Source organism: Cervus canadensis, chromosome 11 (genome assembly GCF_019320065.1).
Source record: "Cervus canadensis isolate Bull #8, Minnesota chromosome 11, ASM1932006v1, whole genome shotgun sequence".
In the NCBI taxonomy this organism is placed as follows: Eukaryota; Metazoa; Chordata; class Mammalia; order Artiodactyla; family Cervidae; genus Cervus; species Cervus canadensis.
In genome coordinates, this window is record NC_057396.1 from 40399527 (window position 1) to 40418988 (window position 19462).

Here is a 19462-nt window from a genome sequence, read left to right on the forward strand (position 1 = left end):
CAGCTGCTGATTAAAGGCAGATTCATACACTTCACAGCTCAGTGAAGCAGATGGTAGAGTTTATCTTCGTTTGTTGGACATTGTGACACCAACACTCATGCTTGGATAAAGGCAGGTTTGGGGGAGAGAGGCAGAGAGAAAATCCTTGCAGGCTATTCCAGACCCTTGTTAGACAACAGTTCTGGACTTCTTCAGAACAAAGTATGGCCAGTACCCCAAAGTTCTAGGGTATAGGACATGGTGGGGAATTATTGAAAAGTTTGTGATACTGAAGTTACCAGTTGCTCACTAGCAGCCATTATGAGTTGTCAGGTAAAACTGACAGGAGGAACCCATTGCCAAAGGTGGACTTCTACCTCTAAGAAGTAAAATGAATCGACCTCTGTACCAAGTTCTTGGCTATAATCAAATAAACTGTAGAGGACATCTGCCTGCATAATTAGGCTAGTGTCAAGACAGTTGAATTTCTTTCCCCCCAGCTGCTAAAGAGCAGGACCCGTGTCCACAGAAGCCATTCCTAGATCAGGTCAGAAATACATAAGCATACACAGCTGGAGTCTGTGTTTCTAGCCTTTATTGTAAGGGGCATGCATTCAGATGGTCCACAGAGCTTTGCGGCTAACACATATTCCTGGGAATTGCCTTTTGATCTGTCAAGAGCCTTCTCAGCCCCTACTGTGGGGACAAACAACATGCACTTCGGGGGCCTTCCCCCAGCACCGATATTCATTTTCCTGACTTTTAGACCAGCTCTGACCGCATTGTGGTGCGAGGCTTACAGCACCAGCTCCAACTGGCTGCCCCAGAAAGCCTCGGGCCCTGAGCGAGAACTGTGGCCTGGATATCCTCTCAGTTCTGTGATATCATTGCTATAAAGGTTTAATTTCCTGTAATACGTGTCTGCTTCTCTGTCCCTGAGACAGGGTTCTCAGGTCCATCTCTAGAAGGAGCTGCTCGCGGGGACGCCCCTGAGCGCACCTGGGGGTCTCCCTCCTTCACACCCCTGCTGCGGGGAGAAGGGCTTCGCGCCGGCCGAAGCACTTTGTCCCCAGGCGGCCCCCGTCCACCTCCCTGCGGTTGCCCCGCCGGCCGAAAAGTTTCTCCAGGTGCGGAATTCCGGGCTCGGCGACCACCGGGGCGGAGTGTGCGCGCCAGTCGGAAGCCAGCCCGCCCGCGGGCCCGGGTGAGTGGCCCCTGGCGTTGCGGGGCAGGACGGGCACCGCGGGAAGGGCGGGCGGGTCCCGGGCCGAAGCCGGCCCGGCCGTTGCTATGGCAACGCGCCGGCAAACCGGCCGCTGGGCCTCCGCTGCCCGGTCGGCAGGCGGCCCCCGCCGTCGCCTCGTAGTGTGTCCTGGGGCCCAGCCGTTGGGACCCCATTTCCCCTGGGTCGGCGTTTGGGGTGGTCCTTGGTTCATCTTCACCTTCTCACCTTGAGCCCCACCTTCGGACGTGAACCTTTTTGAAATTTAAAGCGAACATATTCTAGGGTGAGTATAGCACATCCTTAAAAGTTCTGAATTTGTGTTTTCCCTTCCGCTATCTGCCTTCTCTCTTTTTTTAATCTCCTAGGGCCTGGCGTCTAGGAGGACCTCATAATATGATATAGCTCTTTCTTACAGCACTTAGGGTACTTCTTTGCACACAGTGGCACGTCCAAGGAGATAGTACGCCGTTAAGAGCAGCCTCTGTGTGGACAGGTAATTTAAGCGCTCTACCTCAGTTTCCTCATCTGTAAATGTAGAGTATAATTTCTACAAGTGTGGTGGGTTTGAAGGAGCCTCTGTGTGAAACTGCTTTGTGAACCGTAAATGTCAAGCACTTGGGGTTTAGTTTTAATGGATCTTTATATGCTGCGCGCGGTTTGATTCTCCAGGTCCCACACTATCAGCCAAGGGGGGAACTTTCTCTTTTGTCTGACCACTGAACTGCTATAGTATCCAACCAGAAAATACGGTCATGTGTCAGAAGAGGGCTCTGCCAATGGAAAGAAACATCGTTTCGAACTTAAACATTTTTTGTTTTAGGCACTCTTTCAGGCTCCCCCACTTCACATTGCAACTGCCATGCAGATGCCTCACACATTTAAATATCTAGCTCATGTAAATCTCTAATATTCCTATCTCGGTGAATCATACCAACATCCATCTAGTTTGCAAGCCAGAAGTCATAGACTCTCTTTCCATGTCCAGATCATCAAGCTCTGTTCATTTTATGTTCAAACCAGACTCAATTCCATCCACTTCTTTTAGTCTCTGTCATTGGTCACCCTAGATCAGGCTGTCATGGTCTCTTGCCTGGTCTTCTGTAGTGACCTCCAAATTAGTCTGAAGGTATTCACCTATCCTTTCAATATTCTCATCTATTCTTACCCTGCAGTAGGGGTAATCTTTTGAAAACTAACATTTCATTATGATACCCTTCTCCTCTCCCTTGCTTTAAGTCTGTCAGGATTTCTTACTACTTTTAGGATAAAGGTACCACTCTTTAATGTGGTCTATAAATTGGGTGACCATATATTTTATTACACAGACCAAGTTACCTTTGAGAGTAAAAGAGAATATAAATTACACTGGGACTGTCCATCAGGCAAACTGGGGTAAATGTTATTCCACTTATAAGGTCCTGTAGCATCTACCTCCTCTATAGTGTGAAAATTGTTCAGTCATGTCTGACTATTTGCGGCCCCATGTGACAGACTTTATTTTTTGGGGCTCCAAAATCACTGCAGATGGTCATTGCAGCCATGAAATTAAAAGATGCTTGCTCCTTGGAAGAAAAGTTATGACCAACCTAGACAGCATATTAAAAAGCAGAGACTTTTTGCCAACAAAGTTCCGTCTAGTCAAAGCTATGGTTTTTCCAGTAGTCATGTATGGATGTGAGAGTTGGACTATAAAGAAAGCTAAGTGCCGAAGAATTGATGCTTTTGAACTGTGGTGTTGGAGAAGACTCTTGAGAGTCCCTTGGACAGCAAGGAGATCCAACCAGTCCGTCCTAAAGGAAATCAGTTCTGAATATTCATCGGGAGGGCTGATGCTGAAGCTGAAATTCTAATACTTTGGCCACCTGATGTGAAGAACTGACTCATTTGAAAAGACCCTGATGCTGGGAAAGATTGAAGGTGGGAAGAGAAGGGGACAATAGAGGATGAGATGGTTGGATGGCATCACCAACTCAATGGACATGAGTTTGAGTAAGCTCTGGGAGTTGGTGATGGACAGGGAGGCCTGGCGTGCTGCAGTCCATGGAGTCACAAAGAGTCGGACATGACTGAGTGACTGAACTGAACTGAACTGGACTGGACTGGACTGTAGCCTGCCAGGGTTCTCTGTCCATGGAATTCTCCAGGCCAGAATATTGGAGCGGGTAGCCATTCTCTTCTCCAGGGGATCTTACCAACCCAGGGATCGAACTCAAGTCTCCTGCACTGCAGGCGGACTCTCTACCATCTGAGCCACCAGGGAAGCTCCTTATCTGACACCAGGCTCCCCTTGTTCTCTATGTTCCAGTTACACAGAGTCCTTTGTCTCCATTTTCCCTCCTACTCCAGGGCCTTTGCACATGCTCTTCTCTTTCCAGGTATTCTCTTCCCTCATCTTGTTAACTCTTGCTTATCCTTCACTTCTCAGATCAGATGATTCCCAGAAAAGCTGCCACTGACCAGTCTGTCTAGGACAACCCCCCTTAGGGTATAAGCTTTTCTGATACCAATTATATCTCCTTAGCAACATCATCACAATTTCAATTTTCTCTGTGTGTCTGATACATAGTATGTAGTTAATAAATACCTATATGTTTTAGTTATAAAGATTTTCCTATTCCATTAAACGATCTCAAAATAACCATCATGGTTAAGAGCACAAACTCCAGAGCCAGGCAGACGGAGAGATTTGAATTTCAGTTCTGCCACAATTCCTTATCTGAAACCCATGGGGCTAGTTGTGCTTTAAGATTAAGAATTTTTTAGATTATAGAAGGACAACATGGTTTATAAACTGTATCCCTTCTAGTGGGGTCTTGGGCAGCACTCTGTAATCAAAACACATTAATTTTTCTTTAGAAAGAAAACTTCACTCTAAGTGAGATAAGTAAAGACTATACATACTTTTACATGAGTTCATGTCAGGTTTTGCAAAGAAATGGATTTGCCACAAATTTATGAGAACATGTGGTATTCAGAGCTTTTGGATTTTAGGATTTCAGATAAGGGCATGTGAATCTGTGCCAGTGTAACTTTAAACCAACTACTTAACTTCTTTGTGCCTCAGATTCCTCAGCTGTGAAAAGGAGATAATACTAGCAGCTACTTACATTACAAGTTCCGTTTATGTTGGAGGAGTAAATGAGTTAATACATGTTAACTGCTTTGGACAGTGAATGTTACTTAATCAGGGCTATAGAGGAATCAGCTCTTACTATATCATTTTTATTTGCCCCATAATGACACTATGGATGAACCATAATTTATTTGTAATTTACTTATTGTTTGATAATTATGTTTCAAATACAGAAGTGTAGAGATGAATTTCTTTATAATTAAATCTTTTGAGTAGATCTTTGATTACTGAAGATCAGTTCCTGAAAATGAAATTACAGAGTCAAAGGACAGATGAATACTCTTAAAACATACTGTTACCTTTGGAAAGATTATACCAATTTACCATCTTGCTATCACTTTTATGACATCTGTGTTAGCATTATTATTTTTAAAAATCTGCAAATTTCACAGATAAAAATATTATCTTATTTTAACTTACATCTTCCATTATTAATGTATTTAAGCCTTAAAAAATCTTGTTACTAGCCATTAGCTATTTCTGTTCTGTGAATTGCCCGCACAAGTTCTTTGATGATTTTACATGGAGTCTCAGCTTTTTGTTACTTGTTTAGTTTGATTTCCACCTTTCTGGCCCAGGCAGGAGCCAGTATGCTGGACTTTGGCTGGAATTAGTTGAATTAGTTGGTATCCCTGGAGCCTGGGGCGAGCTGTTACTTGCCTGCAGACGGCAGAGCAATGTAGAAAGCTGTGTTGCAGAGGCTGGATCTTGGGGAAAGTCTGAAATCAAGATCAGGTTGTTTATCTGAGTCTCCTGGCTAACAGGCCTTAGGAGAAGGAGAGCATCCAGATAGGAGGCAAGGAACTAAGGCAGAAGAAAGAGGCAGAGTGATCCTGAAAGCTCTGAGAAACTATAACCTTTTTTAAAAGGGGACCTAGGAATTTCTTGTATGGATGAGGAGGGGAATGTGGGGGTGGGGGTGGCACTGTCTAAACCAGACACTGATTTGTGTAAACTCTTTATAGAGTAAGGATATTAACCCTTGCTTGTCATGTTGGGGTGTTTCTCCTATAGTTGCCTTTTTTCAAAAAAATCTTTTAACAATTGCCTTTTCATTTAATTTATGATGGTTTCTGATTTATAGAAATTAAAACAATTTTATATGGTCTACTCTTTAACCTTTTCCTTTTTTGATTCATTGCTTTTTATGCTTAGGAAGTCTTTTTCATACAGAGACCAGTTAACAAATTACATTTTCTTTAAAAATGTTCTTTTGTATTGTCAGCAAATCAAGGAAGAGTTCATGAAAGTGAATTGAGTAGTGTGATTTCCAGTAAAAAACCTAAAGTATGATAATATAAAGGTTGATATTCATGTCATCTTCATGTCTCCTTGAAGACAGAAGAAAAGAGCTTACACTGCTGTAAAAGACTGATGAAGACTTTTTCTGCCAGTGTCTGTCGTACATTGTGAACTTGTAGAACTGTATCCTTAGAGACTTTTAGAAGTGTCCTGAAAGAGAAGATGTGATCTCTGAAGATATTTTCTACTTCTTTTATCTACCTCATGATTCTATATAGTATTTCAAGCACCCACAGTTGTTAGATACTGAGAAATGATTTCCCTGTTCTTGTCAGAGGCTTAAAAAGGGAAAATGTGATGTAGAATTAATTGCTGACCTTCCAGGCATTGGTAAATTAGCATGCTTTAAAATGTGCTTCAGGAAGAATTTCCCTTCCTGTGGAGCTCCAGTAGGGATCAGAGGTGAATTGTGTTTTGCTTGGATCTGTCTTAGGGTTCAGAATGTGATGAGTTAACAACTGTATCAATATATCTTTTCTTAATTTATTAACTAAAATAAATTGTGAGGTGAATGACTAATCACCTCACAAATTCCTGCAGTTTTATTGACCCAAAGTTGTTTCATTTCAGGATGTTTTGTAAGATGAGGTGCACTAATTATTAGAATTAAGTCAGACTATCCTTTCTATTAATACTTATAATAGACTAAATATCTTTGTTAATACCATTGACTTTTCAGTTTGACTATCAGTGAGGATGTGGTATTACATCAGGAATAAAGCAAGTAAAAAACACCTTATTGATGAAGACAGGTTGATTTAGAAGTACTGTTTGCCTTAGTATTTGATCTGAATTATTCAGTAGATAGTAAAGAGTCCACCTGCAGTGCGGGAGGCTGTCAGCAATACAGGAGACCCAGTCAGGAGACCCTGATCCCTGGGTCAGGAAGATCCCCTGGTGAAGGAAATGGCAACCCACTCCAGTATTCTTGCCTGGGAAATCCATGGACAGAGGAGACTGGCAGGCTACAGTCCATGGGGTCACAAAGAGTTGGACACAACTTAGTGATTAAATCACAACTTTAACTATATAAGCTTCATTCAGCAAGTATTTAGTGGGTGCCACGATGTTCCAGGTACAGTTAATAGAATACTGTCTTATATTTTTGCTTTTACATTGTATGTGTGCAGAGTTTGTTTGTAATTCAATATTCTTAACATGAGCTGTGTTCACCTGGAAAAACTGGTCATTTGGACTCATACATATTCATTCAGAGAATCTAAGAAAAATCCCTATAGCAGATGTTCATCCAGTCTCTAAGGTTGAGATGCTGGTAATTGAAAAGTTCTACTCTGTTACTTTGCCGTTATCATGGTGGAATGCTTGTCTGCAGCAACAGAGCTTGCTAGGAGAGAATCCGTTTACTATTTACCAAAGGCAGCTCATCTGAGGCTCAGTTTCTTATACTTGAATTCTTTCAAGTCTGTTTGCTGTCAGCAAATCTAACATAGACGCTCTTATATCTGCTCCAGGGAGTTCAGCTTCCAACCAGCCGAGATATTGGGAAGAAAGCAAATAAATATCCTTGGACGTTTTTCCATGGAAATCAAATTAATTTTCCCTCTCAATCTTCTTTATGTTGGTGTGCAACTTATGACAATAAAATGCAATACTTTTCATATTTGTTATTATGAAAGTAAACACCAGTGTCCAGCAGTGATTTTCAAGTTAACTTAATTGCTTTTCTGTCATATCTCTTTGATAGTACGTATTTTATAATGTGTACACTTAGCTCCTTTTTATACTTGCAGGTCACTTTTTAAAAACTGAGATATAATTAACATACCATATAATTTGTTTTTAAAGTGTTCAGCTCAGTTCAGTCGCTCAGTCGTGTCCAACTCTTTGCGACCCCATGAATCGCAGCACGCCAGGCCTCCCTGTCCATCACCAACTCCCGGAGTTTACTCAAACTCATGTCCATTGAGTCGGTGATGCCATCCAGCCATCTCATCCTCTGTCGTCCCCTTCTCCTCTTGCCCTCAATCTTTCCCAGCATTAGGGTCTTTTCCAATGAGTCAACTCTTTGCATGATGTGGCCAAAATATTGGATTTTCAGCTTCAGCATCAGTCCTTCCAATGAACACCCAGGACTGATCTCCTTTAGAACGGACTGGTTGGATCTCCTTGCAATCCAAGGGACTCTCAAGAGTCTTCTCCAACACCACAATTCAAAAGCATCAATTTTTCGGTGCTCAGCTTTCTTCACAGTCCAACTCTCACATCCATACATGACCACGGGAAAAACCACAGCCTTGACTAGATGGACCTTTCTGGCAAAGTAATGTCTCTGCTTTTTAATATGCTATGTAGGTTGGTCATAACTTTCCTTCCAAGGAGTAAGTGTCTTTTAATTTCATGGCTGCAATCACCATCTGCAGTGATTTTGGAGCCCCCAAAAATAAAATCTGACACTGTTTCCACTGTTTCCCCATCTATTTGCCATGAGGTGATGGGACCAGATGCCATGATCTTAGTTTTCTGAATGTTGAGCTTTAAGCCAACTTTTTCACTCTCCTCTTTCACTTGCATCAAGAGGCTTTTTAGTTCCTCTTCACTTTCTGCCATAAGGATGGTGTCATTTGCATATCTAAGGTTATTGATATTTCTCCTGGCAATCTTGATTCCAGCTTGTGCTTCTTCCAGCCCAGCGTTTCTCATGATGTACTCTGCATAGAAGTGAAATAAGCAGGGTGACAATACACAGCCTTGACGTATTTCTTTTCCTATTTGGAACCAGTCTGTTGTTCCATGTCCAGTTCTAGCTGTTGCTTCCTGACCTGCATATAGGTTTCTCAAGAGGCAGGTCAGGTGGTCTGGTATTCCCATCTCTTGAAGAATTTCCCACAGTTTATTGTGATCCACCAGTTGAAGGCTTTGGCATAGTCAATAAAGCAGAATTAGATGTTTTTCTGGAACTCTCTTGCTTTTTCAATGATCCAGCGGATGTTGGCAATTTGATCTCTGGTTCCTCTGCCTTTTCTAAAACCAGCTTGAACATCTGGAAGTTCACGGTTCATGTATTGCTGAAGCCTGGCTTGGAGAATTTTGAGCATTACTTTACTAGCGTGTGAGATGAGTGCAATCGTGTGGTAGTTTGAGCATTCTTTGACATTGCCTTTCTTTGGGATTGGAATGAAAACGGACCTTTTCCAGTCCTGTGGCCACTGCTGAGTTTTCCAAATTTGCTGGCATATTGAGTGCAGCACTTTCACAGCATCATCTTTCAGAATTTGAAATAGCTCAACTGGAATTCCATCATCTCCACTAGCTTTGTTCGTGGTGATGCTTTCTAAGGCCCACTTGACTTCACATTCCAGGATATCTGGCTCTAGGTGAGTGATCACACCATTGTGATTATCTGGGTCGTGAAGATCTTTTCTGTACAGTTCTTCTGTGTATTCTTGCCACCTCTTCTTAATATGTTCTGCTTCTGTTAGGTCCCTACCATTTCTGTCCTTTATTGAGCCCATCTTTGCATGAAATGTTCCCTTGGTATCTCTAATTTTCTTGAAGAGATCTCTTGTCTTTCCCATTCTGTTGTTTTCCTCTATTTCTTTGCTTTGATTGCTGAGGAAGGCTTTCTTATCTCTCCTGGCTATTCTTTGGAACTCTGCATTCAAATGGGAATATCTTTCCTTTTCTCCTTTGCTTTTCGCTTCTCTTCTTTTCACAGCTATTTGTAAGACCTCCTCAGACAACCATTTTGCCTTTTTGCATTTCTTTTCCATGGGGATGGTCTTGATCCCTGTCTCCTGTACAGTGTCACAAACCTCCGTCCATAGTTCATCAGGCACTCTGTCTATCAGATCTAGTCCCTTAAATCTATCTCTCACTTCCACTGTATAGTCATAAGCAATCATCACCACTATCTAATTCTAGAATGTTTCATAACCCCCTAAAGAAACCTCACATCTGTTAGCAGTCACTCCCCATTCTCCCTTCCCCTAGCCCCTGGCAAACACTGATCTACTTTCTCTATGGATTTGCCTGTTATCATGGACATTTTGTATAAGTGGAATCGTACAATATGGACCCTTTTGCATTTGGCTTCTTTCACTTAGCATGATATTTTAAAGAATCATTTCTGTTGTAGTATGTATTAGTCTTTCATTCTTTTCTATAACCAAGTAAAATTCCACTGTATGGATATACCACATTGTTTTTATCCATTTATCAGTAGATGGTGATTTTGGTTGTTTCTTTTCCTTTTTTTGCTATTATGAATGATGCTACTGTGAGTATCTATTTGTAAGTTTTTGTGTGAACACATCTTTTCATTTCTCTTGAGTATATATCTAGGATATCCAGGAGTAGAATTGCTAGTCATTTCTATGTGTGACTTTTTGAAGACTGCCAAACTGTTCTCCAAAGTATTTAATAGTCGCACCATTTTGCATTTCCACCAGTAATGTGTGAGGAATCTCATTTTCCACACTATCACCAAGCCTTTTTTATTGTCTATCTTTTTGATTATAGCCGTCTGTGTAGGTGTGAGGTGGTACCTCATTATACTTTTGATTTGCATTTCCCTGATGACTAATGATGTTGGACATCATTGGCTATTTGTATATCTTCTTTGGAGAAGTAGCTATTTAACTCCTTTGTTTATTTTTAAAATTTGAATTGTTTTTTTATTCTTGAGTTGTAATAGTTCTTTATATATTCTGAATATTAGACCCTTATCAGATGTATGATTTACAAACTTTTCCTCCCATTCTGTATGTTTTCTTTTTGGTTGTTCCCTGGTAGTGTCTTTTGAGGAACAGAAGGTTTTAATTTTATGAAATTCAATATATACGTTTTTACTTTGATTGCTTGGCTTTAGTGGAGAAGGGAATGGCAACCCACCCCAGTATTCTTGCCTGGAGAATCCCATGGACAGAGGAACTTGGTGGGCTACAATCCATGGGATCACAAAGAGTCGGACATGACTGAGTGACTAACACTTGCTTGGCTTTAGATGTCATGTGTAAAAAATTGTTGCCTAATTCATGGTCGTGAAGATTTACTTTTTTTTTTTTTTTCCTAAGAGTTTTATGGTTTTAGCTCTTATATTTAGGCCTTTGATCCATTTTGAGTTAGTTTTTGTATATGTGTAGTGTAAGTGTCCAGATTCATCCTTTTGCATGAGGATAGTCCGTTGTCCCAAGACCATCTGTTGTAGGCCTCACATTATTTGTTTAAGTCAACTTGTAAGTCCTGTTGTTTTGATGAAACATTTGGCTGATACCCTGTCACCTCAATTAGATGCCACCATCCTACACAGAAGACATTCCAGACAAAGGAACATCTGTATTACTAATTAGTACTTTGGTTACCATCTCTATGTAGGCTTACAACCTGGTGAGTAGGCTTGCAGGGGATGTAAGAAGCTTCAGGGCTGCTTCCCCTTCTAATTAAGGCCTCTCATGTAGACCCGTGGTGTTGCCTCCTTGCTGTCTTTCCTCTGAATTATAACTTGATTGCCACTTGACCTTCTAGAGAACAGGAAAAGTAAAAGAGGCATTGCTTTTCTCCAAGCTGGAGAGGCCCTAAAATTATCTTTCCAGACTCATGGGAGGAATGTGGGAAGAGTTGTGAACCTTTCAACAAAGAAAAGGGGATATTCTCAAGGGAAGGCAGAGCTCTTTCATTTATTCATGCTTCCCATTGAAAGCTCCACCCTCTGGAATCATAACCCAGTTGAGCCTTGGCTTGTTTCAAAACTCCTTTTCCTTGGAGTGGAGTGATAGGGAAGGGAGACTTGTGTTCCTCCCAGGGATTCAGGTGTGCAGTGGGGGAAAAACTTAGGACTGGGGTCAGGCTCACCTGAGTTCAGATTTTGTCTCTGTGTATCTATCATTGGTTTCTTTATCTATCAAATGAGGATTATAATCCCAACTTCCCAGAATTACTACGAAAAACAAATCAAATGTCATATATAAAGTGCCTAACAAAATTGTAGCCCCTTAATAAAGGCTTGTTTCCCTTCTCTTTTTCCCAAATCTTCTGGGAAATTTGTGTAAATACAGCTTTTTAAAATTCCACAGAATCTTGACACTGAAAGGGACCTTAATACTTATGACCATATGACTTTGCTGAACCTGTCAAAGCTCTTTTCATGTATATTTACTTGATTTATTCAGTCAGTTTTTATTGATCAATTAGTGTGCTTCAGGCACTGTTTTCTGTATGTCTTTCATTAGTCAGTAGAGAAGAGATGAAAGACATATGACACAAAACCTGGCATGTGGTTGTTACTTCACTTATCCTGCTTCCCTCATGTGATTCATTCGCTTACTAAACTGTGAGCCAGACACTATGCTGGATTCTTGGAATACGAAGATACCGCCTTTGAGAGCTCACGGTGTGTTTTGGAGGCAGCACACCAAGAAACAATCATATCCATAGGAGTTGTCACAGCAACACGAGGCTTGGTGCCGTGGGAACTGGAGGAGCGCTCTCCTGAGCCTGCTAGGGGCAATCAGGGGAGGCTCAGCAGAAGGGGGAAGGGATCTGAGGCAGGATGGAGGCCTGGGGTGGGAAAGAGTGTAGGCCTTTAAGGAAGTTGATATCCAGGGGAACAATTGGAGCCACTGACTGACAGGCTAGCAGTGTCTAGCTTATAAACCGCTTATTATGCTGGGCCAAGATTTGAGGTCAGTTTGGGTGGAGACAGAAGCATAATTTGTAGTTTAGAATCTGTTAACATCTGTCTTGGTTTTATTCTTCTTATTCTAAGCCTAGCTTAAAAAATCCTTTTGTCTTTTGTCTTTAGCATTTCCCCCAAGCATCTAATCTTATATTTTAGGCTTTTGCCTTCCTGCTTCTCTTTTGATAGCATCCCGCCACTTGAATATTGTCCTAGGTTACTTGCCCATCTACTTTGGAGTTATGACCTTACAGCTCATGGAGAGCTTGCTCTGTGGCTGTGTGCTTTCTTTGGAGGAATCTCTGTCCTGCTTGCCCCAGGGCTTAGTCAGAAATAGGAAAGACCCATTAGGGTGGCTGAGCCCTAGTAGAGAAGGCTACTGAAGAACGGCGAGGTACAAGGAAGGCCCCTGAGCAGGAGCCGCTGTCCGCCGGTGATTGTGAAGTTGGCACAGTCACGGCCTCCCTTCTGAGCTTCTCCCACAGTCACTTACCCATTGGCTCTGCTCCCGGGCTGTGTCCCTCAGGTCCCTCTTGCTTTGCCTGAAGCAGAGGAACTGAGGGTTGAAGAGTGGCTCGAGAGTCTTCATCTTGTTGGGGACAGCCTCCTCCCGGAAGCTACTCACTTATCCCCTCAAGACTCAGTCTAAACTGGCCCTTCAGATGTGAAAGAACATGTCTGAATTTCCAGAAGTCACTTAATGTAGGACTTTGTTTTGAGATCCTCCCTATATTATAAGTCACTGAAGGAACTGGCCTTGGAAAGAATATTGGTGGGAAGGGGGGATATGAGAGCTGTTTTCAAATATTTGAAAGGTTGTTCAAGCACAGTAGACAAGGTGCCAGATTTTGGTCTTTAATTCTGACACTCTTTCTTACTGGTGTTATTTTTTTTTTTTTTCATCTAAATTCCTTTCAGCCTAAAATAATTCTGTGAGTCAATAAATGAAGCAGGCAGTGACTATACTGATTAGATCTAGATTCTTGAGGCAGATTGAATGGCAGTGATTTAGCTTTCTGAGCTCAGCCACTAATGAATTGAAATGGTAATAGCTGTATTTATTATACTCAGAATTGAATGAGTAATTAATAAGCCATTCCTTAACCCCATATTATCTCTGTTTTACAGACTAATTTTTTTCAGTAGGATTTCCTTAATTGTATCAAATGTTTCATTTCTAGAATGCTTAACATGTCTGATTTGTATAATCTCCAGGGAAACTAAACAGTCTTAATTACATCCAGTATTTTGATTTCATTCAATTCTTTAGATGAGATTAAAAGTAATTTATTTTAAAGGCTACAGTTGCTTTATATATGCCTATGCTTATTGCAAATTTAGCAAGTTTTGGTCATATTACTTTCTCATTACCAGTATCTCAGGTAATTTAGATTGTGGACTAGCATGTAGTGTGGTTAACTTCTTTCAGAATGAATAGCTAGGTGACACTTAATTTTAAGCTACCTCCCTCTCCATTTTTCTCATCACTGTCTTTGGTTAAAACTGACTTATATTTTCTATTTATCTCGCCATTTCCACAGTACATATCAAGACTTGTTCCCTAGGAAGCACAGGGTTCTTTGGTTTGACTCTTTCCTAGTGAATAAATGTTGGTAGTAACTTGTGGAGTATGACTGTTAGTTCTAGATGCCACTTTTTAGTTAAGATATTGGCAAATTGAATTATGCCTAGAGGAGATTGAAGGGCCTGGAATGGTGCAAGGTCTTTAAATGATATGAAGGACAGCTAAGGCATTGGGGATGTAGAAACGATGGCTATCCTCTAGGAAATATGACTGGGGTACACATGTTCATTTCCTTTATATCTAGAAGACTAAGCCTGTTAAAGATGAATTAGGCATATCTGTAAGGACAGACGAGTTACATCCTGAAAGGAGGGCTTATAGGGTGATGATTTTGGCTTGATATGAGGAGAAATAGTCTATTCTTGGTGTCTGATGAAAATGAGCTTCTTGGGGAAAGTAAAGATCCCTGTGGTTGGAAAACTTTTAACAGTGTCCATGTCAACATCGCTCAGTTCTGTGAAGGAAATTCCATGCTGTATCAGATGTCCTTTGAAATCCTTTCCAATTCCAGGATTCTGTGATTGCCTTTCCACTCCTGATACTATGACATGACCACTTCTCCATTCTAGGTTTCACTTTAGTGATTTAAATGATCGATTTTACATTCATGATCATACTGTAGCCAAGAAGGCTGTGATACGGTAGATGAAAACTGCCTGACATTAAATTATTTTTGTAGATAATTCACAAAGTGTATATATACCACACGCACATGTATATTTATACACATCTATTTTGTATAATTGAGTTACTATACTTTCATAATTTTGTCCTTTGTTCCTATTGTTCTAAAATGTATCAAGCTATAACCTATATAGACTTCTGAGTCTCATAAGAACTTTTTTTTAACATTTATTTATCACATTGATTGAAAAAAATACAGTTAAGTGTTCAAAATAAAGCCGATAAAAGAGCTTTTGTGGAAGTAGGAATTAAAAACTGGTAATTTTATTTTGAGAATATTTGAGAAAGATCTATAAATAAAATAGAAAGGACATTCGATTAGTGTCTTAGATATTTAAGAATAGGAAGTGGGAGCACTATAGTCATTTTGGAAAATTGTGTTTTCAGACTCCCTTACTAATTGGATTTTTGAGTGCAGTATTAGTGGTTTCAAATGGAATCACAATTCATTGCAGTTCTGACCTGGGGTAATAGATATAGAGGTAAAATGAAATCCATCTTCCTGAAGAAATACTGGTTTTATGAAATGATTAAACTGATTTTAAAATAAAGCATTAAGTGCAAACCACTAAGAGTTCAAAAAATACTTACAGGCCCTGTGAAAGAAGATTTAGTGCATTTAGCTTTCAAACAGTTTGCTCATTGTGGATGAAATGCCTTTACATTGATGTGAATTATCATGCCAATAAATTAATAAAAAGGGGGAAGTTAGCATGTCTTCTCTTTGGAATGGGCTAAACCTCCAGGGACAGATGGTTCTCTTTTGGAATAGACTTTCTTCTGAGGTGATAAGGCTCCATCTAAGTGTTGGTTTCTTTTCCAAAACCTTTAGAGAACTTTAGAGCAGTCTGTTTTTGGGGATGAACCTGAGCACAATGTGGGTGCTATTAAAGCTTTGATTTGATTTGATATTATGAAAAAGAAAGTCATTGTGCTGGGAGAATTTCCCTGGTGAGAAAGATACAAGTTTTATAGGACTCTTAGAATTCTTTAATACTTTTCATTGTGTATGTGATGATAGCAGATTATATCTCTCTTCCATGAACTTTATACAGCCCAGGCTATTGGTATTAGAGTATTTTATGGGGAATGTCCTTAAGTTTACTGGGGAGGGAGGTAAATCCTTGGCAATCTTGGAGAATGAACATATTGTATGACTCTGTAAAAGCGAATCCTTCATAGGATAGTCTTTTCTTCTAACTCTAGTCTGAACACTGTGTAATGTAAATAGTGATATATAATGTTGAAATAATCATTTTTCAAATATTTGGGTATCAGTTACAAATACTGAACAAATGAGTTTATCGCTTCATGTTTGACCATTTTAGAGTCATGTTGCTAAGTGAAAATACGACAATGAATTTCTGTTGAGAATATCTCACATTTCCCCCTCTTGTAGTAGAGCATCCTCATACATCTTTCTGAAAATATTAATAATATTGGCCATGGACAACCATTTTTGAAGTGTTTGAATCATTTAAACACCCACCAGGGTATGGAACAATTTTTTTCTTTTTCTCTTCCCACTTCTGCTCTCCCTGCTCCTCTCCCTCCTTTTTTTGGGAGGGGGATGCTCTGTCCTTCTATGTAGGCTATATAAAGACATCAACATGGAGCCCCTTACTTTGTAAGCTTTTGTGTAGAGTGCCATTGGATGAGACTGAGTAGTCCTTATTTCTCTTATTAATTAATATTAAAGTTCACTGGATTATCTGCATGTTAACTTTTAGCAATTTAACTTCTTTCAGGCTTTTCTCCCCTTATTTCTGTGGGAATTCTCTACCACTTCACCTACTGCCTTGTGACTTTCTTGTATAAACAGATTGCTCTTTCTCTTCCTTCCTTTTTCTCGTTTCCACAAACACCAAACACCTACTATATGTGGTGATAGCCCAGTAGGTATAATGATTAATTAGTGACACCGTCTCTGTCTTCATGAGAATCTGGTGACAGAGAGGTACTTAAGTAATATGATAGAATGTGATGAAAGTAATGCCAGAGCTGTGTATAAATTGCTACCAAGTATAGAGGGTAGAGAAGGCTTCTCTGGTAGCTCAGGTGATAAAGAATCTACCTGCAATGCAGGAGACCCCAGTTCGATCCCTGGGTTGGGAAGATTCCCTGGAGAAGGGCATGGCAGCCCTCTCCAATACTCTTGCCTGGAGAATCCTCATGGACAGAGGAGCATGGGGTGCTACAGTCCATGGGGTCACACAGAGTCGGATACGACTGAGCGACCAAGCACAGCTTGGCAGCATAGAAAGTGGAGAAGCTTATTTTGTGTATGGGAATGGGGAAAATAAGAGAACTGAAAATTGACTGTTAAGGTAGAGGTAAGATTGAATATTTATTAATTTTCTTACTTGTCAATGTGTTAATCTGCATGGATTTTAGGCAGTGATTTTTCGGTTCAGTGTGGTAGAACTTACAGTTGGTCAGGAGATTTCCTATGATAGGTTTTTGTTTTTCTTGGTTTCCAGAGGCTCTTAGCAGGAGCTATATTGATGCACACGATTTCTTGCTTCTATAAGAAACTCGTTTTCTATTGGAAACTATTTCTACCTATTCTTCAGAGAGGCCTTTTTTACCATTTCCCAAAGATTCTGACCTTGTCACTGGAGAGTCACAATGATTAGATTCTGTGTTATATTGAGTGTCTTTTTAAAACTTTCAACTTCTGTATTTATTAGTATTTTACTTACTTGACTTACTTTAGTTAAAATAATCCTTACACTTAATGTTGTTTGAAAAATATTGATATTAAGTAATTTATTCAACAGATATTTAATAAAGAGGCATGTGACAGATGTTGTGGTGAGCGTTAGGATAAAAGAAATATGTGGTCTCTCCCTTCATATAACTTGTAGTTTGATGGAGGACTATAGGAAGTAGAGAGAAGGGCTCTGGTAGGGGAAGTTTATGGTACTGCTTGACTTAGGAAGGACACCTGATCCAGATCTGGGGGCCAGGAGATGTGTGTTTTTGATAAAGGAGCATCTAAATTAAGACTGAAGGGTAGATAGAAATTATCCAGGTAAGAGGTATAGTGGTGGGGCATGGTGCTTCAAGCAGAGGACATAACATATTTAAAGGTATGGACCTGAGAGATGTGAGACCTGAAAGAATTTTATGAATGGAAAGAATGATGACAGGAGCCTGCATGGCGGCTGGGGTGGGAAAGTGGATAAGGATGAGGCTTGGGCCCATATCACACATGTCATATTGGACTCTAAGTCACATTAAAAAATTCTAGACTTTAATTCACAGTAATAGGGAGTGATTGAAGGACTTCAAGAATGTCGTAAGTAGATACGCATTTTAGAAAAATCATTTTGGCTGCAGTTTGGAGAATATGCTGGAGAGGGCTAGAGATGAAGAGATCAATTAATTGGAGGCTGGTATAGTAATCTAGGTAAGAGATATTGGAGTTGTACAGTAGGGAGATAGCCATAGGCACAACATGACTAAAACTTTAAGTGGGATGGAGGCCCAGATTAATTGGACGTTGGACTATGTTTTGATTGTCTGTCTTGATGAAAAACTTTTGGATTTTACACCACTGCAGAACAAATATCTTATGACATTAAAAAATACCATGTTTCTGTTAAAAGTAGTAGTGAATACTATGAAGTGTACCAGACATTATGCTAAGCCCTTTACATTATATTAATTCTTTTGTACTTTACAGTAATCCTGTGAGATAGCTATGAGCACTTTCTCAATTGGACAGATGAGAAAAATGAGACATAGGTTCAGTAATATGCCCTAGGTCCGATGCTGGTAAGTGCCCAAGCTGGGATTTGAACCATGCTAATTTGGTGCCAGGGTCAGTCCCCTCAGTCAACTGCTCTCCAGTCCTGGAAGTTAGGGGCCTAGGCGTGGGCCCTCGTCTCCAGCTTTGTCTCGTTTCCTGTTCTGTATCCATTCTGAAGAGAAGTAGATTCATTCTGTAGATATTTAGAGGTAGAAGCAGGATTGGTGGATTTAGGGAGAGGGAGGAGAGTAGCACGACTCTTAGAGTTATGAGGGTGATGGGGGGACTCCGGGGGTGACAGGGACCATTCACTGAAGTAGGGGTCTCAGGAGGTGAAGGTGGAAGAGCAAGTCCAGGCGAGGGTTGAGGACAGAGGATGAGGCGAGAGTGTTATTACCGGTGTGAACATGTTGAATTTGAGTTGCTTGTACGGCATGCTTGTTGATATAATCAGTGTGGGCCTGTTGTTTGCTGTTGCGGTAGATGGAATTCAGAAACCTAGGGCTACCAGATTTGAGGCGGCTTCTGTGGACAGAGTCTTGGTTGGCATAGGTGAGAGCCTTCTAGGTAAGGGAAGAACAGTGTGCTTGATGACAGCCTGGTAAGAATAGACTCTTCCTGGCAAGATTGTAGATGAAATGAGCATTGAAATGAGAAGATCTGAATTCTAGGCATTTTTTTCCCTGTAAAGCATGTGGCCCGTGGAATGTCACTCCTCTTCTTTGGCTTTCATTTAATTAATTTATTATTTACATCGTTTAAATTCATATGTATATTCATATATAAAAATCATTTGAATTCATATTTAGTAGATTGCTCTTCAACCAAAAATGTTCATCTACAAAAGAGGAATAAAGATGTCTGCTCTGCTTGTTTCATAGTTGTTGAAAATTTAGGATGTCCTTTAATGGACCTTCTATTTACAAGATTCAGTTCCAGGAATTGAACTGAAGTGTTTGAAAATACTTTATAAACAGTTAAATGGGAATACACTTTATGAATTGGTGGCATTTGTTATTTATTAGAGATTTTGTATTAATATATATCTATATATAATTGCAGATGTATAATGGCTCCTAATTGACTTGCTTATGAAATTCAAAGTCTTTAGCTAATACTCCAGGGTCTGGGCCAATCTCTAGCAGTTATACAGTACATATAAATGG

At 40.3% G+C, this 19462-nt stretch overlaps 1 protein-coding gene across 6 annotated transcripts in view; it reads left to right on the forward strand.

Annotated features, from left to right (window-relative positions):
- Positions 1 to 1000: 1000 nt before the first annotated feature.
- STK33 (serine/threonine kinase 33) overlaps positions 1001 to 19462 on the forward strand; it is a 186966-nt gene continuing 168504 nt past the window's right edge. For 3 of the 6 annotated variants that reach the window (XM_043482774.1, XM_043482770.1, XM_043482773.1), the window contains exon 1: positions 1001 to 1487. The gene's annotated coding sequence lies outside the window, so the exon portion shown is untranslated. Of the gene's footprint in view, positions 1488 to 1582; positions 1698 to 19462 lie in introns of those variants that run through there. The other 3 variants (XM_043482771.1, XM_043482775.1, XM_043482772.1) reach the window with 2 other exon arrangements.